Source organism: Sorex fumeus, unplaced genomic scaffold, assembly GCF_029834395.1.
Source record: "Sorex fumeus unplaced genomic scaffold, SorFum_2.1 ptg000086l, whole genome shotgun sequence".
NCBI lineage: Eukaryota > Metazoa > Chordata > Mammalia > Eulipotyphla > Soricidae > Sorex > Sorex fumeus.
Window position 1 is genome coordinate 16,039,018 of NW_026606143.1, and position 20,088 is coordinate 16,059,105.

Consider the following 20,088-nt stretch of genomic DNA (forward strand, 5'->3'; position numbering starts at 1 on the left):
AAATATATAGAGAGGGTAAAATCATAAATTATCCTGACTAGAATTTTTTCCTTTGAAAAATATGAAACTTGGTTTTCTCTTTTAATTGAATCACAGTGAGATACACAATTACAACGTTGTTCATGGTTGGATTTCAGTCAAATCATTTTGCAACACCTGTCCCTTCACCAGTGTACATTTCCCACCACCAATGTCCCCAATTTCCCTCCCACTCCTCCCATCCACCTCTATAGCAGGCATTTCTCTCTCTCTTTTTTTTCTCTCTCTCTCTCCATATGAAACTTCTTTGGCTTATAAAAAGATACTAAATGATATTCCATATATAATTAAATAGGCAAGGCTTTTTAACAGCAAATGGGATTTGAAACAGACTTTTTAGATTATGAAGAATATGATTAAAACAATCTAGGATCAAGCAGCTGAACAAGATAGTTCAAAGCCAAAGTGGGGGATATGTTCCAGGACTTGGCAAGAAGGATGGCAAGGACAAGAAAAAGAAATATGAATTTACCGTACCAATTCGGGTGGAGGAAAAAGAAGATGAAAACAAAGGGACCAGATGCTGCCAGCAAACTGCCACTGGTGACTCCTCACAAACAGTGCTGATTAAAGTACTGAAGTTGGAGAGAATCAAAGACTAAACTTCTCATGGACAAAGAGTTGATTCAAAATCAGGAACAAATGAAACTTCCTGAAGAAAAACAAAAGGAGGAGAAATTAAAGGTGGATGATCTGAGGGGGATCTCAAAGCCCAGTGGGACCTTGGAGGACATCATAGATGGTAATAGATGACAATCACACTATTGTGTCCACATCTGTGGGCTTGGAACACTACGTCAGCATTCTCTCCTTCGTGAACAAAGTCCTGCTGGAACCAGGCTCTTCCATATTGCTTGATCACAAGGTGCATGCTTTGATCGGGGTGGTGATGGATGACACAGACACCCTGGTCTCATTGATGAAGGTGGAGAAGGCACCTTAAGAGACCTATGCCTATATTGGAGGTTAAGGCAACCAAATCCAGGAAATTAAGGGATCTGTGGAGCTTCCTCTCACACACCCCGAATACTACGAAGAGATGTGTGTCAAGATCCTAAATGGGTGATTATCTATGGCCCACCTGGCACAGTAAAAACCTAATTAGCCAAAGGAATAGCAAACTAGACCTTGACCACTTTGCTGAGAGTGGTTTGCTCTGAGTTTATTCAGAAGTACCTTGGGGACTGACCTAAACTTGTTTCATGTCACAGAAGAGCATGCACTGTGTTTATTGGTGAAATTGATGCCATTGGTACCAAAAGATATGACTCCAACTCTGGAAGGGAGCGAGAAATCCAAAGATCCATGTTGGAACTGCTTAACCAGTTTGACAGTTTGAGTCCCTGGGAGATGTGAAAGTCATCATGGCCACCAACAGGATAGAGACTTGACCAGTGCTGATTGGGCCAGGCTGCATTGACAGGAAGATCGATTTCTCCCTGCCTGACGAGAAGACCAAGAAGCACATCTTTCAGATCCACACAACAGGATGACACTGGCTGACAATGTCACCCTGGAAGACTTAATCATGGCCAAAGATGACCTCTCTGGGACTGACATCAAGGCAACCTGTACAGAATCCAGTCTGATGGCCTTGAAGGAATGGAGGGTTAAAGTGACAAATGAAGATTTCAAAAAGTTGAAAGGAGATGTTCTTTATAAAAATCAGGGGAAAGACTCACAAATTAATCTTGGAAGAGAGCAACACACTGCAGTGATGCCTCTGGACCCACAAATCACCATCCAACAACATGTTAGTGGTCTCTAATACAGGGGTTTAATGGCTCCAAGATGAAATCATTTCAACACACTTTCCCCTAAGGAAAGCTTTTTGGATCATTTTTACTCAATTATTCATAACAAACAATACAAAATAAATTGTTTAGCATCTGCCTTTAGGGCAGGCTTGGGTGGTGGCAGAAAATTTCGAATTAATGGTGGTGGGAAGTTGTAATGGTGGTGGGATTGGTGTTTAAATCACTTGATCACTTGATCACTTGATACCCTGTTATTCATCGATTTACTCGAGTGGGTGCCAGTAACGTCTCCATTCATCCCTGTTGCGTGCTAGTGTAGCCCAATGATATCTATTCATTTTAGGAACATGCAGAGCCTCAAACCGATCATTCAGGGTCTTGACTAAAATGTCTGACCATCTTGTAGGTGGGTGTCCACGCGATCTTTTGACGTCCCATGGAATCCAGTCAGTAATGGCTCTAGTTCAGCGGCATCTGTAAACCTCATTACGTGTCCAGCCCATCTGATTTTTGATGCCTTGGCAAATGAGACAGCATCCCTGATTCTTGAGCATTGACAGAGATTGGAACTCCGGATTCTGTATCTCATTTGAGTGAAGCGTGATACTCCAAGCATAGCTCTTTCGATTTCTCTTTGAGAGACCTGAATAGCATTCTTATCCTGATTTCGTAGGGTCCAGGTCTCTGAGGCATAGGTTAATGCAGGAAGAACAGTGGAATCGAAGAGATGTGCTCGGAGCTGGAGGTTCTTTGTCCTCTTAGTTATTTCTTCAATGCTCTTGAAGGCATTCCAAGCCACTCTCTTCCTCCAGTGTAACTCAGGTGCCAGGTCATTAATCATGTTGATTTCTCGACATAGGTATATATAACTGTTGCATTCAGAGATGGTGATTCTGTTGAAAGTGAATGGAGCGTCAGGAACAAGACTGTTTCTCATGAACATTGTCTTTTTGAGATTCAGTTGTAATCCGACCTTTCCACATTTTCGGTCGAGGTCGGTCAGCATTTGTCCCGCTTGGCTGATGTTTGGTGTTATTAGAACGATGTCATCAGCAAAGCGGGGGTGGTATAGTTGCCGACCATCTATCTTCACTCCCATTCCTTCCCATTTCAGTCTTCACATGATGTTCTCGAGGGTGGCACTGAAGAGTTTTGGTGAAATGGTATCACCCTGCCGAACCCCTCTCTTGACATGGATGATTACTACTTTTTAGAATGGTGAGATCCTGGTAGTTAATCCATAATAGAGCTCACGGAGGATCCTGATGTATTGAGTTTGTATGCCCTGATTGTCTAGGGCTTCTATGACCGCTTCCATCTCAACAGAATCAAAGGCCTTCTTTAAACCAATGAACATTATACAGAGGGGCATCTTGAACTCCTGAGAAACCTCAATGAGCATAGTTATTGTGTGGACATGGTGGATGGTAATCAATCCTTTTCGGAACCCGGCTTGTTCACATGGTTGTCCTACATCTAGTGTTCTGCTAATCCTATTCAGGATGACTCGAGTGAACAGTTTGTAGATGACAGACAATAGGCAGATTGGGCGATAGTTGCCAATGTCATGGATGTCTCCCTTCTTGTATAGTAGTACAGTCCTGCTGGTTTTCCATTGGGATGGAAACTTGCATTCAGACAGGTAGCATGTGAAGAGCCGAGCCAGTGTATTGTTGAGTACTGATGGTAAGTTCTTCAGGTGTTCAGTTCTGATCTTGTCTGGGCCAGGTGCTCTTTGTTTCTTTACCGATGAGATGGCATGTTGGATTTCAGAAGGGAGAACATTGGGAACGACATATCCATCATGCAGAATGTGGTATGTGGGCAAGTGGACGTGGCTATTAAAGAGATCTGAGTAGAAGTCATGAATAATCTTATCCATTGCCCTTCTGGAAGATGTGATAGATCCATCAGGATGTCGGAGGGCAGTCATCTTGGTCTTGTAGTTGGTCAAGAACAGGTGGGCATTACGAATGCTTTTCCTGGCTTCTGCCGCATCTATCAGCACCGCTGCTCTCCTGTCTTTGAGGTCATCCTTGATGGCTTCTCTGCATTGTTTTGCGAGCTCGGACGTTCACTTCCAGTTGCCTGAGGCATGTGCCAAGCCACGTTGGTGAATAAGTTCAAGGGTGTTCAAAGAAAGGCGGTTTTTTGTGGTTATCTCTCTCTCGGCATTCCTTGCACAATAATGGAGGTCCTGAATCATTCGATCATATTCCTCATCAATGTTGTCAATGACGGCATCTTCCCATGTTGCCGCAACAGAGCCAAAGAGCTCCCAGTTGGTGGTTGTTCTGGGAGTTCTCTTCTTAAACTTTGCATTCTTTTCTCCTCGTTCTGTGAGGTAGAATTTTGCACGGAGGAGACGGTGGTCTGATCCCGTTTGGAATTTTGGGACAACAGCAATATCGGTTAGGCAAAACTGCTGATTGAATATGATGTGGTCTATTTCATTGTGGAACCGTCCACTGGGAGACTCCCATGTCCAACGTTTAGATTCAGCCTTTTGGAACTGTGAGTTACCATGAATGGTCTGGGTTGACATGATGAACTCAGACAGTTTGTCACCCTGTTCGTTTCATTCTAGGCCATGGGTCCCGATGCGGAGTTCATCGCCTGATCTTCTTGGTCCTTTCTTGGCATTAAAATCACCAACAATGATCTTGTAGAAGGTCTGATCTTCTTTATAGAACTTCTCCAGCTCCATGTAGAACTTCTCAATTTCTCTTTCACCATAATTGGATGTTGGTGCATAGACAACAAAGATAGAAACTGCCCGCAGTGAGCCACATCTATTCAAGTGTAATCATCCGATTCAGGTTGTTAGGCATTCGAATGAATCAATGCTCATGGCTAAGTTTGTGTTGACAAAGATACCGACACCACCGACGCCTCTTTTGTCACATGTTCCAAGGAACAGTTCTTCTCCAGTGTTGAAAACGGTGTGATGTGATTGATGTCTTCTCATTTCGGTCAGACCAATGATGTCGTACTTGATCTTTCACGCTTGTACCATCAGGTCCTCGATGGATGCATTAGATGCCAGCATACGTGCATTGAAAGTACAGACAATCAATTTTGTCTTTCTTCATTTTTGCAGCCTATTTCTGCCTTGGGATTTTTTCAGCCTGTCCTTCCACATGGTGTTTAAATAGTGAATGTAATTACTATTGTTAGAGCGCGGATCGTGATCTCCCTTTAACGACAAAGAGACTCCAGAGACTGCAAAGAGCAAGCAAGGTTTATTGTAAGACTGGCTAGCCAGGGTCAAGCCACCTACACAGACATGCAGGTCAGTTAGGTGAGGCAAGACCCCGAACTTCTTCAAAGGGGATCTTATATAGGCCTTCACTGGCCGTTACAGCAAAGTCCGCACATTTCATAGCCAATAGATTTGTAACAACATATGCTTTCTTAACCAATCCAATTAAGGGTACATCACTTCTTAGCCTATAGTTTAAAAGATCAGCATTTTGCGTCAGTGCTTAGGAACTGACAGGTTTTTAAGGCAGTCCTGGGTCTTGCAACATGGGTCTTGTGAGAGACATCCGGTTATCTGGTCTGACCCCCACCCTTCGAGTACCTGTATCTGAATTCCTTGGTCAGGGGCAGAAAAACCAGTTATTTTGCAGTGCAGGCTCCTATAAAGCGGATCTGAAAAAGCTTATCTAGATCTGTTCCTTGAAAAACAAGTTATTTTGCAATGGAGGTTCCTATTAAGCTAAGCTAAATTAATTCTGGTGGTAGTCCATTTTGGGCCTGTCCCTTACACTATGAAAAACTGTATAAAATAAAATTAAAAAATTGAAAAGTAAAAAATTAAAAGCAGGAAGGCCCACCTGAGGGGGTGTATCTCTTGTGAATTAGAGTGGCCTTGAACAGACAGACTGATTGTCCTAGGCTTCTGGGAGGAGAAGGAGATGGCTTGGGGAGGTTGTCCAGGGGACTCTGTAGTCCACTTGATCTTTATCAGTAAGAATGTCCGTGTACCTTCTGAACATGATTGCGGAGCCCCATGGGTCCAACTTTGCCTACTGGGCGTGCATAGCATTCTTATAATAAAGTGTCTTTCTGCAAAAAAAAAAATCCATATATATATAAATATATATACAATGAAAATGCTTCTTAGTGGACTCAAAATGTAATCGGTGTATAAAAAATAGAAGAATAGTAATACTGAAAATGTACTCGGCAGTTCTGACTTTCAGAAGTCTGACCTTGCCCTAACAATTCCCTTTACTTTTGATATATTGCCTGCATACTATTTGTAGAAACATATTTCCTAGAAATGACCTTATTAAGAATAAAACTTTTGTAAAACCTAGGTAAAACTCTTTTCAAAACAGGGAATAAAGTTGTTATAAACAACAAGCTAGAGAAAGAGCTTTATTAGCAATAAGCGGGTAAGCTGGAAGATGGCAGACTCCCATCCTAGAGAATAATTTTGCCTGTATACTCACAAGACAGACTTTACATAGGAAAATAAAAGAGAAGTCAATTTATAGAAAGGACAAGATGCAAACTGGTGGTGGCCAGGGTGGTTTGTGAATTCCTGTGTGGACTGGTTCTCTGTAGCACACTGCAATGTATTTACTAATCTGTGTAAACACACACAAAAAGAAGGGCAAGGGGATGGCAGCGGCCTATCTCTCCTGCCACCCGCGTTCGGTAGTCTCAGACCATTTCCCTACTCCAGGGAGGTCGATGGCGATGGTCAGGCGGAGGAAGGAAACAAGGGCCAGGCTGGTTGGTCTTAGCAGCAGTTTATTACATGGAAGAAGTGTATGTCATTGAGGTCCCAGAATCTCTCAAGCACGTGCCCCCTTGTTCTCTCAGCTTCTGTCCTTAGACCCACCTTTCAGGTTCTCTGATGCAGGTGTCCCCCAGAGAGCCCTGAAATATCCCTTATATAGATCATAGTACCTCTAAAGGGTACAATATAGTGATGTCATCAAAAGGAGTTACAGAAAGAACATTGAGGCTGCAAACCATACATTGTTTCTTTACATCCACATTGTTTCTTTACATCCTCAGGCCAGTAATTTTGGCCTCTGGAAAGAAGATACAAAACCAAACTGAAACCTTTCACAAGCACTTTCACAAGCTACTAAGCACTTGGATTTGCATCCCAAAGACCAGTCTGCTAGAGCTTGGAATCTACATCTCAAAGATCAGCCTGCCTGGAACCAGGCATCTACATCTCAAAGATCAGGCCTGGCTTAGCACCTGGGCTCTGCATACTTAAGACCAGCTAGGTTCCTGTGAGATAAGGGAAACTGCCTCAATATACTGAAATCATTTACTGAAGGCAGTTTGAAGGGGAGAAAGGTTCAGTCTCATTCAAGCCAGTCAGGACACCCAGGAAAACTGCTTCTAGGACAGATTCTCATTTAGCAGATCAACCCAACCTAGAACAGATTTCCCTGGATGTGTTTCTCCTCTCCTTGTCTGACCAACATATAAGCATACATAATATAAATCATTTTGTATGGACACAGTGAGAAATACTTTAAGCTTATAGAATTGCTCTCCTAGGGCCATCTCAATTTCAGACTGCAGTGCTCAGGCTAGATATCTTTCCTATTCCTAGCAGAAGGTTCCTAGTCTCGTCATTACTTTTGGATCATAACAGCATTTGCCTATGATCAAACTCTTAACCTACAGTTAAGGATCGTGGCACCTTGGCCTGGCTCATCACGATGCCAGGGTAGCACATAACTTACCGGATTGCCCTGGTTCCATCCAGTCCCACGTCGGGACCCTGCCCTTGGGGTGCTAGGAAGTGAGGGCAACTGAGTCTTAAGTTGAGAAAGCAGATGCCCGGAAGTGAATAATATTCAAAGCCAATTAAATCCTAAGTTATAAAGCATAATATTGATTGTCTTCCTTTATCTATACAAAAAGGACATTGCATCAAACTATTCAAAAGACATAAGGAAAGGAGAAAGGCAATATTAACTTACAGTACAGCTTCAGTGTCTAAGAAGGATGAGACCTTACAAATTGGTTGGGGAAGAGAGCACAAAGAAGTAGTTACAGACAAACAGAGTAACGGGAATGACTCGGGAGCACTGTGATGGGTGCAACCTGACAGACCTAAGCTCCTTGTACTCCAACACTAATCTAAATCAATATTTCTGTTTCGGGGTTCATCCTATATGTTGTCTACCTTTTATAGGCTCCGGGGAAAGGTCATGACATAAAAACAGTATCTGCATTTTCAATGGCCCAAGCCCAGAAGGTTTTTCTGATTTTAGGTCTGAATTCAATTCTTTGGAGGCAGGTTTTACTAGCTCATGAGTTAAAATATCCCCAGAGCTACCCATCTTTCAAAACTTCTATTAAAAGTCAAATTAATCACTTAATCACTTAACTTCCCGTTAGTCGTCGATTTGCTCGAGCGGGCGCCAGTAACGTCTCCATTTGTCCCTGTCGCGTGCTAGTGTAGCCCAATGGCATCTGTTCGCTCTGGGAACATGAAGGGCCTCAAACCGATCATTCATGATCTTGACGAAGAAGTTTGACCATCTGGTAGGTGGGCGGCCACACGGTCTTTTGACATCCTGTGGAATCCAATCAGTAATAGCTCTAGTCCAACGGTCGTCTTTAAATCTCAATAAATCTCAATAAGTCAAATTATTGAGAATATTTCTTAGAATAACATTTTATATCTTAAATAATTGAAATTAGTGGTAGGGCATTTGCCTTGCACGCAGCCAGCCCGGCTGAGCCAGGTTCAATTCCTCCGCCCCTCTCAAAGAGCTCGGCAGGCTACCGAGAGTATTTTGCTGCACAGCAAAGCCTGGCAAGCTACCTGTGACGTATTCAATATGCCAAAACACAGTAACAACAAGTCTCAAAAATGGAGATATTACTGGGCCCACTCGAGCAAATCGATGAACAATGGGAGGACAGTGACAGTGAAGTATAGGTACTTAGCTCAAGTGACTTCAAAACAAGTTTTATTTAGTCAACGATAATAAGTTTGGGAGGGGTTGTAGCTCAGTATTTTCATAGAGCTACATTTTTAAAGCAGTTAAAATTAATTTGAAAGGAATCAAACATGTAATCATTTTTATGAAAAACATTAAATGAATTTATGTTTATAAAAATCTGAATATTCTCCAAATATGTGTCCCCCAATTCATGTAATTTGCTTATACTTCAAAACCGTTTTTTTAAAAATTGAATCACCATTAGATAGAGCAATACATAGCTGTTCATAATTGGGTTTCAGTCATACAGTATTCTAACACCCATCCCTTCACCAATTTCAGTCATACACTATTCTAACACCCAACTCACACCAATATCCCCAGTTTCCCTCCCACCACCTCAATCCCCCACCACACCACAGTCTGACTCTTTTCTCTCTTCTCTCTCTCACGCCCTTTATCTCCCTCTCTCTCCCCCACTTTCTCCCCACCTCCCCCTTCTCTCTCCTTTTGCCCTTTTGGGCATTATGGTTTGCAATACAGATACTGAAAGTATGAGACTAACACCCAAGGACAGTAGAAGCAATGACTAGAAGGATTGATTCATGGTTGAAAGCCTGACTCAAGTGCTGGGGGAGAGGGCAGTTGGGGTAGAGAAGGGACCATTATGTCAATGATATTTGGAAGGATCTCTCTGGAAGAGAGATGTGTGCTGAAAGTGGATAAAGGACCAAATATGATGACATCTCAGAATCTGTATTGCGAACCATACTGCCCAAAAATAGAGAGCATAAGAATAAAAGTGCCCCTGTTCACAATAGCCAAAATCTGGAAACAACTCAAGTGCCCTAGAACAGATGACTGGTTAAAGAAACTGGTACATCTACACAATGGAATACTATAAAGCTGTCAGGAGATATAAGTCATGAACTTTGCTTATAAATGGATAGGCATGGAGAGTATCATGCTAAGTGAAATGAGTCAGAAAGAGAGGGACAGACATAGAATGACTGCACTCATTTATGGAGCATAAAACAACATAATATGAGGCTGACACCTAAGGACAGTAGATACGCGGACAGATAGATTGCTCCATAGCTGGAAGCCTGCCTCATGAGCAAAGGGAAAAAAGCAGCTGGAATAGATATGGGATCACTAAGAAAAAGATGGCTGGAGGAATCGATAGGGATGGGAGATGTGTGCAGAATGTAGATAAAGGACAAAACATGATAACCTCTCAGGGTCTTTATTACAAAACATAATGCCCAAAAGTAGAGAGAGATTATGGGGCATCATGTCTGCTATGGAGGCAGGGGGAGGGTGGGAAAGGGGGGGTATACCGGGGATATTGGGGGTGGGGAATGTGCACTGGTAGAAGGGATGGCGGTTTGATCATTGTGTGATCGCAACCCACACATGAAAGCTTATAACTATCTCACGGTGATTCAATAAAATTTAAAAAAAGAATAAAAGTGCCCACCATAGATACAGGCAGTGTGGGGGTGTAGTTGTGGTGAAAGGGACATTGGGGGCATTGGTGGTGGGAAGTGTACAGTGGTGAGTGTTGGAACATTGTATGACTGCAACCCAAACATAAAAGCTTTGTAACTTTGCATCTTATGGTGATTCAATCAAAATAATTAAATAAAGACCTTTCCAGCCTTGGCAAATTAAGAGCAGTAATTGGTTAGATATTTGGTAAAATAAGGTGTTATTGGAACATAAGCATGGCTATTTATAAAGCAAAGAATTTATTAAGTGCCACTGAGACTAAATAACTAGTCCCAAATATCTACTACCTGACCTTTTAAGAATTTTCTATCCCCTACATTACAGTACAACATTCAAATCCATTAGCTTATTTGAAATTACATCTGTCATGTAATTGGCTGTCCAATATCTTATTTCTTTTTTAAAATTTTTGAATAATTTCTTACTTTAAGTGGTTTTTCCAGTTTGAAGAGACCAGTTCAGTCTTAATCAAAGTTTCTAACTTAGAAGACTGAATATGGAGCAAAATTTTACAACGATGAGAGATGGTTAGAATAATTTTACAGTGATTACATTGGTAATATCCTCCATTTTGTTCAGAACTTTATGACCAAATTGTTCCTGTTAGAGGAGGGCTTTCTAGTTTTCATTTCTGTGATCTGTCAAAATGTTCTGGTTCTCCTCCAGATTCATAGAATAAGTCACCGATGATTTTTCCAAACCCCTTTGAAGCTAACAGTAGATTAATTTTCTTTCCATTATTCGCAACTAAAAGTATTATAATATGTACTTGGCATAAAAATCCTATCCTTAGTCAGGACTATGCAAAATCATAAAAAAGTCATTCATACTGATCTCATTATTAAAGATACCTCTTGGACTTATGTGATGCCCATCTCATAGTTTTTAAAAGATGCCCTGTATTTATTCATCTTCTAGTTCCCATTTGATTTTATTTCATTCACACTCTAAGAATTTGTCAATGACATTACTATGCAGATGAACCATTGTATCACTTGTTCTTTTTGTGGTGTATTTGTTCTCGCTGCCAAATACAAACTCTATAGTTTTTTCATCTAAAAAGCTTTCATGCTTTTCTCAGAAGCCACTTCTACTATAAAACTTTTCCTGACATGCCATTTTCCCATCACCCATTATGTGCTTGTGGTAAATGATGCCATCAAATGTGCACATAACATCTTGTGCACATTTCTATCTACTAATCTCATGATGGTTTTGTGCTAGTCTTCTGTCCTAAGTTTTATGCATTTTAAACAATCATATATGTCTGTGGCCCAATAGAGGATACTGTAGCATGCTGAAGATTATTAAATGACTGTCTCTTTAACATACATATTCTTTAATACTCATTACTTCCTGAATGGATCAAATCACCTAATGCAGAATTCTTAATTCCCCTTCACACACGTGAATATACTACATTTACTCTTTCCACTAGTTTTCCATGTCAAGTAAAAATAAATATCAATTTAGTAAGGAGAGACATTATTCAGAAGCATCAATTGTAGGAAGAAAGACTATTGAACAAGGGAGAATACTGTTGCCATAAGATCTTTGGATATCTCAAAGGCTAAGCGAAAAAGGATATTTCTTCTATTGGGAGAAGTACACAAAATCTGACAGGGTAAGGTATAGGAAGTGGGATGAAGAGTGACTTGACTGGAAAGTAAATCATAGCCCAAGTGTGGGGACTGCCTATTTTCAGGAGAGAGAATCTGTTGGCCCAGTGTGAGGATGAGTTAGAGTTCTGTACCCTGGTCGAAGAGTAAGATTTAACTTTTTTTTATTAGTAAAATACCATGAGGTACAGTTGTAGATTTACAATTTTTTGTGTTTGGGTTTCAATTATACAATGATCAAATACCCATCCCTCCACCAGTGCCAATTTTCCACCACCATGGATAATATCCCTCCCACCCCCATCCCCCTCATCCCACCCTGCCTCTGTGGCAGGCATTCCCTTTGTTCTCTCTCTCCTTTTGGGTGTTGTGGTCTGCAAAAGAGGCATTGAGTGACAAACATGTTCAGTCCATAGTCTACTTTCGACATGCATCTCCCCTCCTGGGAGGATCCTCCAAACACCCTTATTTGGTGCTCCAATCTTTATCAGGGCTGCCCTTTCCCCTAGAATGCCCGGCTGGCCTCTAAGCTATGGAGTAATCCTCCTGGTGCTGATCTCAGCTATGCTTGGGTATTAATCTCATATTTTGTTACTTTATATACCCCAGATGAATGTAATCTTTCTATGTCTATCCCTCTCTGACTCATTTTGCTTAGCATGATACTTTACATGTTGTACCACTTGCATGTAAATTTCATGACTTCATGTTTTCTAACAGCTACATAGTACTCCATTGTGTAGATATACCAAAGTTTCTTTAACCAGTCATCTGTTCTTGGGCACTCAGGTTTCTTCCAGTTTCTGGCTATTGTAAAGAGTGCTGCAATGAACAAACAAGTGCAGATGTCACTTTGACTATACATTTTTGCCTCTCTGGGATATATTCTGAGGAGTGGTATTGCTGGGTCAAATGGGAGCTCAATTTCTAATTTTTTGAGAATAGTCCATACTGTTTTCCAAAAGGGCTGACCCAGTCAGCATTCCAAATAAGAGTGAAGGAGTGTCCCTTTCTTGCCACATCTGCATCAGCATTGGTTGCTTTTGTTCTTTTGAATGTGGGCCAGTCTCTGAGGTGTGAGATGGTATCTCGTTGTGGTTTTGATCTGCATCTCCCTGATGATTAAAGGTGTAGAGCATTTTCTCATGTGCTTTTTTGCCATTCGGATTTCTTCTTTGAGAAAGTATCCTTTCATTTCATTGCCCCATTTTTTGATGGGATTGGATGTTTTCTTCTTGTGGAGTTCAACAAGTATTTTGTATATCCTTGATATCAACCCCTTGTCAGATGTGTATACGGGGAATATCCTTTCCCATTCTGCAGACTGTCTTTGTATTTTGGTCACTGTTTCTTTTGAGGAGCAGAAGCTTCTTAGTTTAAGATAGTCCCATTTATCTATCTGTGTTTTCACTTGCTCGGCCAGTGGCGTGGCATCTTTGAAAATAGCTTTAGCTTCAATGTCATGGAGGGTTTTGCCAACTTTGTCTTCAATGTACCTTATGGTTTCTGGTCTGATGTTGAGGACTTTAATCAATTTTGATCTTACTTTTTTACATGGTGTGAGGCGGAGTTCTGAGCCCATTTTTTTGCATGTAGCCGTCCAGTGATGCCAGCACAATTTGTTAAAGAGGCTTTCCTTACTCCACTTCACATTCCTTGCACCTTTATCAAAGATTAGATGATCATATGATTGAGGGGAGATGTCAGTGTATTCAACCCTGTTCCATTGGTCTGCAGTTCTGCCTTTGTTCCAGTACCATGCTGTTTTAATTATGACTGCTTTGTAAGTAGAGTTTGAAGTTAGGGAGGTTAATTCCTCCCATTTTCTTTTTCCCCAGAATTGCTTTAGCCGCGCCTGGGTGTTCCTTCCCGGAGTCCCTTGGAGGGGAGCGGGTTGAGCTTTCCTCCCCGCCCCGACCAGGGCTCTGGCAGCCGAAGACCTCCAGGACCAGCCACCACCATGCTGAGACCACTCTCCGCACCCATGAAGGTACTGGCAGAGGGACACAGCCACGCGGGTTCCGGGGCCGAGAACTCCACGCCTACTCGAATTGGAGTCGAGCATCTTCCACCCAGATCCTCCAAATTCCAGTAGGCGGGGGTCACACCCACCACCTGGCCCCCTGGCGCCGTGTAATCCCATCAGCGGCCAAGACTCAGAGACTATAAAATCCAGATCCCGGACGAGAGCAGTGCAGTCTCTGCCCCCGCGCCTGGGTGTTCCTTCCCGGAGTCCCTTGGAGGGGAGCGGGTTGAGCTTTCCTCCCCGCCCCAACCAGGGATACGGCAGCCGAAGACCTCCACGACCAGCCACCACCATGCTGAGACCACTCTCCGCACCCATGAAGGTACTGGCAGAGGGACACAGCCACGCGGGTTCCGGGGCCGAGACCTCCACGCCTACTCGAATTGGAGTCGAGCATCTTCCACCCAGATCCTCGAAATTCCAGTAGGCGGGGGTCACACCCACCATCTGGCCCCCTGGCGCCGTGTAATCCCATCAGCGGCCAAGACTCAGAGACTATAAAATCCAGATCCCGGACGAGAGCAGTGCAGTCTCTGCCCCCGCGCCTGGGTGTTCCTTCCCGGAGTCCCTTGGAGGGGAGCGGGTTGAGCTTTCCTCCCCGCCCCGACCAGGGTTACGGCAGCCGAAGACCTCCAGGACCAGCCACCACTATGCTGAGACCAGTCTCCGCACCCATGAAGGTACTAGCAGAGGGACACAGCCACGCGGGTTCCGGGGCGGAGACCTCCACGCCTACTCGAATTGGAGTCGAGCATCTTCCACCCTGATCCTCCAAATTCCAGTAGGCGGGGGTCACACCCACCACCTGGCCCCCTGGCGCCGTGTAATCCCATCAGCGGCCAAGACTCAGAGACTATAAAATCCAGATCCCGGACGAGAGCAGTGCAGTCTCTGCCCCCGCGCCTGGGTGTTCCTTCCCGGAGTCCCTTGGAGGGGAGCGGGTTGAGCTTTCCTCCCCGCCCCGACCAGGGTTACGTCAGCCGAAGACCTCCAGGACCAGCCACCACCATGCTGAGACCAGTCTCCGCACGCATGAATGTACTGGCAGAGGGACACAGCCACGCGGGTTCCGGGGCCGAGACCTCCACGCCTACTCGAATTGGAGTCGAGCATCTTCCACCCTGATCCTCCAAATTCCAGTAGGCGGGGTTCACACCCACCACCTGGCCTCCTGGCGCCGTGTAATCCCATCAGCGGCCAAGACTCAGAGACTATAAAATCCAGATCCCGGACGAGAGCAGTGCAGTCTCTGCCCCCGCGCCTGGGTGTTCCTTCCCGGAGTCCCTTGGAGGGGAACGGGTTGAGCTTTCCTCCCAGCCCCGACCAGGGTTACAGCAGCCAAAGACCTCCAGGATCAGCCACCACCATGCTGAGACCAGTCTCCGCACGCATGAAGGTACTGGCAGAGGGACACAGCCACGCGGGTTCCGGGACGAGACCTCCACGCCTACTCGAATTGGAGTCGAGCATCTTCCACCCTGATCCTCCAAATTCCAGTAGGCGGGGGTCACACCCACCACCTGGCCCCCTGGCGCCGTGTAATCCCATCAGCGGCCAAGACTCAGAGACTATAAAATCCAGATCCCGGACGAGAGCAGTGCAGTCTCTGCCCCCGCGCCTGGGTGTTCCTTCCCGGAGTCCCTTGGAGGGGAGCGGGTTGAGCTTTCCTCCCCGCCCCGACCAGGGCTACGGCAGCCGAAGACCTCCAGGACCAGCCACCACCATGCTGAGACCAGTCTCCGCACCCATGAAGGTACTGGCAGAGGGACACAGCCACGCAGGTTCCGGGGCCGAGACCTCCACGCCTATTCGAATTGGAGTCGAGCATCTTCCACCCTGATCCTCCAAATTCCAGTAGGCGGGGGTCACACCCACCACCTGGCCGCCTGGCGCCGTGCAATCCCATCAGCGGCCAAGACTCAGAGACTATAAAATCCAGATCCCGGACGAGAGAAGTGCAGTCTCTTCCCCCGCGCCTGGGTGTTCCTTCCCGGAGTCCCTTGGAGGGGAGCGGGTTGAGCTTTCCTCCCCGCCCCGACCAGGGCTACGGCAGCCGAAGACCTCCAGGAACAGCCACCACCATGCTGAGACCAGTCTCCGCACCCATGAAGGTACTGGCAGAGGGACACAGCCACGCGGGTTCCGGGGCCGAGACCTCCACGCCTACTCGAATTGGAGTCGAGCATCTTCCACCCTGATCCTCCAAATTCCAGTAGGCGGGGGTCACACCCACCACCTGGCCCCCTGGCGCTGTGTAATCCCATCAGCGGCCAAGACTCAGACACTATAAAATCCAGATCACGGACGAGAGCAGTGCAGTCTCTGCCCCCGCGCCTGGGTGTTCCTTCCCGGAGTCCCTTGGAGGGGAGCGGGTTGAGCTTTCCTCCCCGCCCCGACCAGGGTTACGGCAGCCGAAAACCTCCAGGACCAGCCACCACCATGCTGAGACCAGTCTCCGCACCCATGAAGGTACTGGCAGAGGACACAGCCACGCGGGCTCCGGGGCCGAGACCTCCACGCCTACTCGAATTGGAGTCGAGCATCTTCCACCCTGATCCTCCAAATTCCAGTAGGCGGGGGTCACACCCACCACCTGGCCCCCTGGCGCCGTGTAATCCCATCAGCGGCCAAGACTCAGAGACTATAAAATCCAGATCCCGGACGAGAGCAGTGCAGTCTCTGCCCCCGCGCCTGGGTGTTCCTTCCCGGAGTCCCTTGGAGGGGAGCGGGTTGAGCTTTCCTCCCCGCCCCGACCAGGGTTACGGCAGCCGAAGACCTCCAGGACCAGCCACCACCATGCTGAGACCAGTCTCCGCACGCATGAAGGTACTGGCAGAGGGACACAGCCACGCGGGTTCCGGGGCCGAGACCTCCACGCCTACTGGAATTGGAGTCGAGCATCTTCCACCCTGATCCTCCAAATTCCAGTAGGCGGGGGTCACACCCACCACCTGGCCCCCTGGCGCCGTGTAATCCCATCAGCGGCCAAGACTCAGAGACTATAAAATCCAGATCCCGGACGAGAGCAGTGCAGTCTCTGCCCCCACGCCTGGGTGTTCCTTCCCGGAGTCCCTTGGAGGAGAGCGGGTTGAGCTTTCCTCCCCGTCCCGACCAGGGCTACGGCAGCCGAAGACCTCCAGGACCAGCCACCACCATGCTGAGACCAGTCTCGGCACCCATGAAGGTACTGGCAGAGGAACACAGCCACGCGGGTTCCGGGGCCGAGACCTCCACGCCTATTCGAATTGGAGTCGAGCATCTTCCACCCTAATCCTCCAAATTCCTGTAGGCGGGCGTCACACCCACCACCTGGCCCCCTGGCGCCGTGTAATCCCATCAGCGGCCAAGACTCAGAGACTATGAAATCCAGATCCCAGTCGAGAGCAGTGTAGTCTCTGCCCCCGGGCCTGGGTGTTCTTTCCCGGGGTCCCTTGGAGGGGAGCGGGTTGAGCTTTCCTCCCCGCCCCGACCAGGGCTACGGCAGCCGAAGACCTCCAGGACCAGCCACCACCATGCTGAGACCAGTCTCCGCACCCAAGAAGGTACTGGCAGAGGGACACAGCCACGCGGGTTCCGGGGCCGAGACCTCCACGCCTACTCGAATTGGAGTCGAGCATCTTCCACCCTGATCCTCCAAATTCCAGTAGGCGGGGGTCACACCCACCACCTGGCCCCCTGGCGCCGTGTAATCCCATCAGCGACCAAGACTCAGAGACTATAAAATCCAGATCCCGGACGAGAGCAGTGCAGTCTCTGCCCCCGCGCCTGGGTGTTCCTTCCCGGAGTCCCCTGGAGGGGAGCGGGTTGAGCTTTCCTCCCCGCCCCGACCAGGGCTAGGTCAGCCGAAGACCTCCAGGACCAGCCACCACCATGCTGAGACCAGTCTCCGCACCCATGAAGGTACTGGCAGAGGGACACAGCCACGCAGGTTCCGGGGCCGAGACCTCCACGCCTATTCGAATTGGAGTCGAGCATCTTCCACCATGATCCTCCAAATTCCAGTAGGCGGGGGTCACACCCACCACCTGGCCGCCTGGCGCCGTGCAATCCCATCAGCGGCCAAGACTCAGAGACTATAAAATCCAGATCCCGGACGAGAGAAGTGCAGTCTCTTGCCCCGCGCCTGGGTGTTCCTTCCCGGAGTCCCTTGGAGGGGAGCGGGTTGAGCTTTCCTCCCCGCCCCGACCAGGGCTACGGCAGCCGAAGACCTCCAGGACCAGCCACCACCATGCTGAGACCAGTCTCCGCACCCATGAAGGTACTGGCAGAGCGACACAGCCACGCGGGTTCCGGGGCCGAGACCTCCACGCCTACTCGAATTGGAGTCGAGCATCTTCCACCCTGATCCTCCAAATTCCAGTAGGCGGGGGTCACACCCACCACCTGGCCCCCTGGCGCCATGTAATCCCATCAGCGGCCAAGACTCAGAGACTATAAAATCCAGATCCCGGACGAGAGCAGTGCAGTCTCTGCCCCCGCGCCTGTGTGTTCCTTCCCGGAGTCCCTTGGAGGGGAGCGGGTTGAGCTTTCCTCCCAGCCCCGACCAGGGTTACGGCAGCCAAAGACCTCCAGGATCAGCCACCACCATGCTGAGACCAGTCTCCGCACCCATGAAGGTACTGGCAGAGGGACACAGCCACGCGGGTTCCGGGGCCGAGACCTCCACGCCTACTCGAATTGGAGTCGAGCATCTTCCACCCTGATCCTCCAAATTCCAGTAGGCGGGGGTCACACCCACCACCTGGCCCCCTGGCGCCGTGTAATCCCATCAGCGGCCAAGACTCAGAGACTATAAAATCCAGATCCCGGACGAGAGCAGTGCAGTCTCTGCCCCCGCGCCTGGGTGTTCCTTCCCGGAGTCCCTTGGAGGGGAGCGGGTTGAGCTTTCCTCCCCGCCCCGACCAGGGTTACGGCAGCCGAAGACCTCCAGGACCAGCCACCACCATGCTGAGACCAGTCTCCGCACCCATGAAGGTACTGGCAGAGGGACACAGCCACGCGGGTTCCGGGGCCGAGACCTCCACGCCTACTCGAATTGGAGTCGAGCATCTTCCACCTTGATCCTCCAAATTCCAGTAGGCGGGGGTCACACCCACCACCTGGCCCCCTGGCGCCGTGTAATCCCATCAGCGGCCAAGACTCAGAGACTATAAAATCCAGATCCCGGACGAGAGCAGTGCAGTCTCTGCCCCCGCGCCTGGGTGTTCCTTCCCGGAGTCCCTTGGAGGGGAGCGGGTTGAGCTTTCCTCCCCGCCCCGACCAGGGTTACAGCAGCCGAAGACCTCCAGGACCAGCCACCACCATGCTGAGACCAGTCTCCGCACCCATGAAGGTACTGGCAGAGGGACACAGCCACGCGGGTTCCGGGGCCGAGACCTCCACGCCTACTCGAATTGGAGTCGAGCATCTTCCAACCTGATCCTCCAAATTCCAGTAGGCGGGGGTCACACCCACCACCTGGCCCACTGGCGCCGTGTAATCCCATCAGCGGCCAAGACTCAGAGACTATAAAATCCAGATCCCGGACGAGAGCAGTGCAGTCTCTGCCCCCGCGAGTGGGTGTTCCTTCCCGGAGTCCCTTGGAGGGGAGCGGGTTGAGCTTTCCTCCCCGCCCCGACCAGGGCTAGGTCAGCCGAAGACCTCCAGGACCAGCCACCACCATGCTGAGACCAGTCTCCGCACCCATGAAGGTACTGGCAGAGGGACACAGCCACGCAGGTTCCGGGGCCGAGACCTCCACGCCTATTCGAATTGGAGTCGAGCATCTTCCACCATGATCCTCCAAATTCCAGTAGGCGGGGGTCACACCCACCACCTGGCCGCCTGGCGCCGTGCAATCCCATCAGCGGCCAAGACTCAGAGACTATAAAATCCAGATCCCGGACGAGAGAAGTGCAGTCTCTTGCCCCGCGCCTGGGTGTTCCTTCCCGGAGTCCCTTGGAGGGGAGCGGGTTGAGCTTTCCTCCCCGCCCCGACCAGGGCTACGGCAGCCGAAGACCTCCAGGACCAGCCACCACCATGCTGAGACCAGTCTCCGCACCCATGAAGGTACTGGCAGAGCGTCACAGCCACGCGGGTTCCGGGGCCGAGACCTCCACGCCTACTCGAATTGGAGTCGAGCATCTTCCACCCTGATCCTCCAAATTCCAGTAGGCGGGGGTCACACCCACCACCTGGCCCCCTGGCGCCGTGTAATCCCA

General features: G+C 48.1%; 1 pseudogene; it reads left to right on the forward strand.

Annotated features, from left to right (window-relative positions):
- Positions 1 to 434: 434 nt before the first annotated feature.
- Positions 435 to 5,658, forward strand: LOC130039255 (26S proteasome regulatory subunit 4-like; annotated as a pseudogene).
- The last annotated feature ends 14,430 nt before the right edge of the window (positions 5,659 to 20,088 follow it).